Here is a 7500-nt window from a genome sequence, read left to right on the forward strand (position 1 = left end):
CTCATTTTGTTAAGCACTTTGGATACCTGCTGGTTGTTGTAAAGTGCTATATAAATAAATTTTGATTGATTGATTGATTCAGGTACGTCACCTGACTCCCTCCTTAGAGGCAACCCTGCACGTCCTTGCTCACAATTACATGGGCCATACAAATTTAATAGAACATAACTTTGCGTAAGTCTAAGTACAAACAGTGAATGATACCAGCCTGCTCCTCACCACTCTCACTTTTCACTAATTTAGTTTTGTCTCTTTTTCAGGCTGTTCTTCTGTCTGCAGTGATTTTGCTTGAATCAAATCAAATCAAAATCCAAATGAAATGAAATTGTGTTTAATGCTTAGTGACAGATCTGTGGTGCTCAGAAGAGGCACAAAGAAAGCAGAGACAGGGAGAAGAGAGCATGTGCCTTCCTGACCTACATGATAAACCACAAATCAAAAAAGAGACCAAAGAAGGCTACAATGTCTGTTTGCATGTGGGTGTAAAGGCAAGAAAAGTCACATTCTGTGTGCCTGATGTGTGTACCATACATAATGTATAAGTGCTCATGTTTAAATGAACTCTTAAGCTTCCTGAATTAATTTCTTCCAGAAAAACTGTCTACTAAGAATCATTTCCATTTAAATAGCTGTTTAACGTAATTATTTAATAATTTTATAATAATAGTTATTATTTAATTTATTATCAGGTGAGCGAGAGGGACGGCTCTATCATTACCTGTAATTGCTCTGCTAATGATATACTGGGGGTAATTGTGTGTCCATATATAGTATGAATGTGTATGTATGTGTGCCCTATTTGTTTATTATGGTCTCTATGTGTGTGTGTCTGTGTGTGTGTGTGTGTGTGTGTGTGTGTGTGTGTGTCTGTGTCTGCGTTGCTTTGTGTGATTTGTTGTCCACATCATATCCATTAGCATCCTCCTGACCTGGAGATGCTCCAGCCAATCAGATTTTAGTGTGGTGTCAGCAGGTGTTGTCAGCTCGCTGGGAGATTTATCAAAGTGACGGAGCGCAAGGCACAGCACGGCAGCAACATTTATCTCTCGCTCTCTATTCTCTCTCACCATGCACCCCACACACACACACACACACACGCTCACACGCACACACACACACACACACACACACACACACACAAATCACATCAGCCTCATTCTATTTACTGCAGAACTTGCACTTGCTGAAGAAGAGAAATACTGACAAGTCCTGTACTAAAGGGACATTAGAACATATAGACTCACAACATGAGGCCAACAAGATAATGATACTAAAGAGAAGAAGAAGAAGAAGAAGAAAGACTGTAAAATACTTCAATATTGAGAAAAAAGACATGGCTGATCAAAATAAATAATATTAGAATAAGTAGTAACGTTTTAAGGAAAAAGACATAGGCAGAACAACATCAGTAAACATACATTAGGACCAGACACAAGAAAACTAAGTAAAGCTAAGTAATTTAAATAGTACTATTTACAACTCGTACAACTCTTTCATAGTTTGGCTCTTCATTCTGTACTTTGTGTCTGAATCTGTAACAACCCACCGAGATCTAAATTCATGTGGAGAAAATCAATGGGGGTTTTATATAAAATATAATCACCAACTATTTTGATAATTGATTAGTTGGTTTGAGTAATTTTTTTAAGACAACAGTAAAAAGGTCTTTGATTCCAGATTTTTAAATGTGAATAATTTACACATATTCTTGTTGTCTCTGTTTTGTCATTTAGTAAACTTTATAGATTTCAACCATATAATTCCTTCTTGAGTCTTTTTGAACATTGATCAATGTATGAATTGAATGCTGATTGTGCGACCTATGAGGCAACAACCAGTGACAAATGACAGCCTATAGCAATGTCATCAGGATCCACCGGTAGGCCGTGGCCCACCTTATCACAGAATTTATAGTTTACCCACCTCTTTTTTTTACCACTACACCACTGATTGTGACTATTTGTCAAACTGTTTACACCATATTTAAGATGAGCAAGTGCATTTTATATTTGCTCAGTGGTCAGTGCACTTTATTTTTATTGACTTTATGGCAGCCTATGTTAAGCACTTATAAGCTAAAAGTGGATTTTGGATAGCACTTTCTTTTTTATAATACTGTACCAAGTCAGTGTTTTTCTTTTTACTTTTGTCTAAAATATTAAATTGAAGCTGATCTTTATTCTGGGTAAGATTTTTCATTTCATGGGATTTACATTAATGATAGTAATACTTTTTGATAAAATATTAGTCTAATAAAAAGTTGTGTTACTTGCTCAAAATATATTTGAGTTCGATCAATTTCAATACTAAAGGCAAAATATCGGATCGGGACTCGAAATCGGATCGGATTTGAGGTTAAAAGATCGGATAAGGATCGGAGGCCTAAAATGCTGATCGGGACGTCCCTAGTTTTAACAACTCACTCAGCTGTTGATTTTTCAGGTCGCCGTCCATCTAGTAAGTAAAAAATGGTCAAGGGAGGAGAGCAAAGATAGAAGGCTCCTAGTTCAATAGAAATGCACGGATAATTTGTTGTTTTGTCGTACTGACATTGTAGTTGAAAAAGGAGCCTCACATAAGAAGGACATTTCCTCCTATGGAGTCCGTTCATTCGCATTCGGAGATCGATTCTTTTTGACTGGCAAAGATGGCGGCGAGCGGAAACAACAACAGCTACAGTGAGTTGTTCTTTTTATTAAACTCTGTGTACACAAACAATGTTCTCAATGCTTGTGTTCATGTGTAGAGACCCTGGTGAGACTTCCAGCAAAGATGCATGTTGTGTCGAGCCTTCTTAGAGTTTTATAAATAGGGATTTTGATGCTATCATAGTAGTGCCCCAGCACTCCCATTCAAAAGGCCATTTGACCCAAAAAATGGTAAATCCGGTAAATCTTAAAAGTGGTGCTTCCGTCCTAATTATGCTTTTAAACAAAAATTTGACTCGGGTTCATTCACAAAAAGACTCAAGGTTGCATTTTGGCGAGAGTTACGCTTTAAGTTGTTTTTGTCTTTAGGATGTTCTTTCTGTATCTTTCATTACTGTTCGGGTGTGGCGCTCCAAATTTCGTTGCATTTAATACAATGACTATAAAGGCTTTCTATTCTATCATAGTCTGCTCAATTAACAGTAACATGTCAAATTCTCTAAATACTACCTCTGTATCTGACTGTATCTTTGGCATGTAAATTGCTCCAAACTGCCTTTAGTTAAGTTGATTGCACACAAAACGTTCTCATATTGTAAGATTATCCCCTCAGGACAGTCAGACCATGCCACCCATGACCTTTGACCTTTCACTGTGCCACGACCCCATCATGATGATGTACAGCAAGCTCATTGTTTCCATGGTAACATGAACTAGTTGCACAGAGCAGCGCCACAGGGGAGTGTGTGTGTGTGTGTGTAGGGGGAATGCACAAACACATACATACTCTAATGGGGCTCTCCATCTGTCTATGTAAATCAATCCTGACCTTTGCTGAACTCTAGCTGTGCAGTTTGACAGTTAATCACTTGATAAGTGTGTTGTGAGTGTGTGTGTGTGTGTGTGTGTGTGTGTGTGTGTGTGTGTGTAAGTTATTGTCTCTTGTTTAGTTTAATTAAGTACAAAAAACAGCTGGCCACCAAACCATCATGCACAGTGGATGGATAATTGAAGAAGCACTGCGTGTGTGTGTGTGTGTGTGTGTGTGTGTGTGTGTAGGTGATTGTGTGTGTGTGTGTGTATGTGTGTGTGTGTGTGTGTGTGTGTTTGTGTGTGTGTGTGTGTGTATCTGTGTGTGTGTGTGTGTGTGTGTGTGTGTGTGTGTGTGTAGGTGATTTTGTGTGTGTGTGTGTGTGTGTGTGTGTGTGTGTGTCCCTTTCACATATGCACTGCAAACCCAAAGTTATCTAGACATTATAATATGTAAGAACGCAAATGTCCGAATCCATCGGATTGATGTGGTTTCATGTCAATGGTGAAGAAGAAAGGTAATTTAGACGAGGACAGCAGCAAAACTGTATCTCCGGCATTTTTTTATTGTTAATTTTGGTGCTACAAGTGAAAGTTTGTTGTTAGTGACAGATGACAGTTACAGGTTCAAAGGGTTTAAAACAGCTTTAATATCCGGTGTTGCTGTTGCCAGTGCCACCTGTAAACCAGTCAAGGAAAGGGTAACAGAAACATAGTTTTGGCCAAACGCAGATGGTTGTGCCAGACGCCCACTTTTGGCTGAGTCTCCATCTATTCTCACAGAGGGAGAGCAGGAGTGCGATTGTGAAGATGAACGTCGTTAGTCCCCATAGACAAAGTTGGTAATTTCACGGCGCAGATTAGAACCCAAATTAAAAAGTAAGCAACTAAATTTGCTGAATGTTAAAACATTTTGTCAAATTGCTTGTTATTACTCTGACTAATAAAGTGTCAGCTCTACTCTAAAACGTTGGCTGATGTTATTGTTCAGTGGCTAGCTCAGAGATTATCGGCTAATGAAGTTACTGATTTAGCATGGGGGGTTAACACTATTGAAAAGCACTGTATCTGTGTCAAATTCTCATTAGGGGCTGAGACCCCCTAAAGGTCTGATCCTAGAATCACCCCTGATCTGATAGAAGTAATTTGAAGTGTTGTTTGAGGGGGTGTTCAGTGTCATTTGCATAAGTGCTACATGTTAATGTTTTCTGATTTTGCTGAATCAGACACACAAGTTAGCAGCACGTCCGTCCGTTTGTCTGTCTGTCTGAAAAGCTGACAGTATGGACTCATACGTAAACTTCTTAAAACATAAATATTTACAGTGATGTGTTTACTATAAATACTTGGGTTACAGCAAATATTTTATTTCTAAGTTCTTATATGAATATCTATCTGCCTAATAGGAACCATGTTTTTTTGTTTAGCCTACTACTTATATGGCATTAACCAAAGAGAGTTCAATGTTGTGTTGTGAGTTTCCTTCTAAAGAATGAACAAATGAGTGACTTTCTTTACAGTACATGCCAGGATTCACATATTTGTAAAGGCCCTGACACACCAAGGCGACCGGTGGTCCAAGTTGGGCCGACAGTGTACCAATTTTGGCCAATTTTCTGTTGACCAAACAGCCAATTCATCTGATCTGCTGTTCAGCTTTAAAACAACTGTCAGAGCGCAAACAAGGTTCCTTTCTTTTTCCATATCATCTGATCAATCCAATACACGTAAGGCCTTTCAAAACTGATCAAAAGTTACATTTGAATGTTCCTTCTAAAAGACACAGGTTCGAAACAATTGGAATATCTACTTTTGCACATTGTCCATAAGATATCAAACAGACTTGATACACATACTTGTGTTGGTATATTTATTTTAACAATTACCTGTCTTTTTAAAGATCTACATACCTTCACATTTCAAAATAAAATAACGTTGACAAACTTTTATCCTATACAGTGATATTTAATATAAAGACCAACCGTAATAGACCTCTTTCTATCTCTCTGCACCCTTAGCCCCCAAGCGATCAAGCTAGCTTACTAGCCAGCTTGCCAGCCTCTAAATTAGTAAAATGCAACAACTTAACATTTCATTTAAATGCTCTTGTCACATCATAGGAAAGCACATTGCTTACGCCAAATAAGTTTGGTTTGTCTAATTTTCTGTAACCAGTGTAGAATGAAGTTATGTTGGGTGGGTGGAAATAGCAAGCTAATGTTAGCTAAAGAGTCATTAGGGAGACTTCTTTGCCTAAAAAATGGATTTGTAGGGCATTTGTGGAGCCTGGGGTAGTTACCGCGGTTTTTACAGTGTGTTCAGGGGACAGGCAGCTAGCGGGTAGTAAGGAGATGTTTCCTGTATGTGAAAAAAAAACAAAAAAACCACTAACCCTAAAAAAACGTTGACATCACTTTGAGCACCTTTAAGACATATGCGATTCTACAAGCCTAGTAAGTAGCCTATCTTTATCCCTGTGAAAATATGTTTCTCACATGCTAGCACTGACTAGTGCATCAAATGTGTATTAATACACAATATAGTCCTCAACAAATTAACCATTCATTTAAGTTTTAGCAACTTTGCTAAAACTACAGTGCCCAGCTAAAATTACAGCACATTAATACACATGTTTATACATTATAATATCTATATCCCAAATGTAGGTTACAGTGTAAACATGTCTATATCGGCTGCTCGCCGGCGTGACGAGTTTGGTCAATATGCCAATACAGTTTTAAGACGAGATCTCTATTGTTGTGTTGGCTTGGACAGTCATTATGTCAATGGGTCCCTGCTTTGTGTGCAGACACGCGCATATAGATGCCAATGGTCTGCCAATAGATTTGATAGATGAATGTGAATGCACACAATGTTTTTTTTTAACCCTTTGACTCCTAAATCTGATTTTTAGTGGTTAAAATGTAATTTTCAAATTCCAGTGGGGATACTGCCTGACAGGAATACTGATGTCTGGTCTCTGAAGGGGATTCAGTTCATGGACAGGGATTCTGTGCACATTGACTGCAGCTGCAGTTTATTGACAAGGCATCAATGAAACACTGTTCAGACACTGTAAAAAATACAGCCTGGCATCCTGTCAAATACTGTCATATCAACAATAATACACTCACACACACACACAACTTTTCTCATTGTAATCTAATCACACTAATCTGTCAGATCACAATAACACACATTATGAAATGGCCTCTAATCCAGGCCCGACTTTCTACAGAGTGAGCGGTCATTGAGATAAACCAAACTGCAGCGCCTTTCCTTGTCATTACACTGAATCGCATGTCAGATGAACAAATATGTTTCCCATGATTGCTCTACTGTTTTCTAACAGTGTCACAGGTTTGGCATGTTGAGAACCGGGACAAGTGTGGTCTGTCTCTTAGGCTAGATTTCAACCAAAACTTTTTTACTTTTTTTTTTGTACAATAAAATCTATTCACATTTGAACTGTAATTAAAGCTCTACAGATTCCAAATTGATTCATAAAATTCCAAAATTTGATTCATTAGGGCCCGAGCACTGAAGCGAAAGGGCACTTACGGTGTCCTAGCATGAAGTTTAAGGAACCTCTTGTTTTTGTAGGGATTGTTTTTATTATTCCGAACCATCTCTCTCATTTCTCAGTTGGGGGCATGAGAAAGAGCTGATGCAGAGGGAGATCTGTGACTTGAAGGTTTAGCTTGCTAGCCTAAGACCAACGTGGAGTATGAGTTGGAGAGCTTTCTGGAAATGGAAAGGGCTCAAGCTCAGGAGCTGAAGGATAAATTGAGCAAGATGGAGAAGGCTCTCCCAGAACAGGAGAAGGAGGAAAAGGAAATACAGGAAAGATCGGCCCTTTGATTTCAGGGGCTGAAAGAGGAGTCGCCTCCTCCGCCGGTACATAGCCTCTCCACTGCCAAGACCTTGTACAGGCCTCCCCGTGGCACCCCACATTCTCCACTACACCCATACACCTTCATTCATAACTAATACTGACAATCTCACCTCTTTGTGCTCTTGTTTGCATCATTATTTAATAAAT

At 38.7% G+C, this 7500-nt stretch overlaps 1 long non-coding RNA gene across 1 annotated transcript in view; it reads left to right on the plus strand.

The window, feature by feature from the left end:
• The window catches only part of LOC117944383, a 21481-nt gene that overhangs the window by 12524 nt on the left and 1457 nt on the right, over positions 1-7500 (plus strand). Inside the window, exons 2-3 of the long non-coding RNA XR_004656563.1 lie at positions 4048-4052; positions 4622-4624. This is a non-coding gene — a long non-coding RNA (uncharacterized LOC117944383). The remainder of the gene's footprint in view (positions 1-4047; positions 4053-4621; positions 4625-7500) is intronic.

Source organism: Etheostoma cragini, chromosome 5, assembly GCF_013103735.1.
Source record: "Etheostoma cragini isolate CJK2018 chromosome 5, CSU_Ecrag_1.0, whole genome shotgun sequence".
Lineage (NCBI taxonomy): Eukaryota > Metazoa > Chordata > Actinopteri > Perciformes > Percidae > Etheostoma > Etheostoma cragini.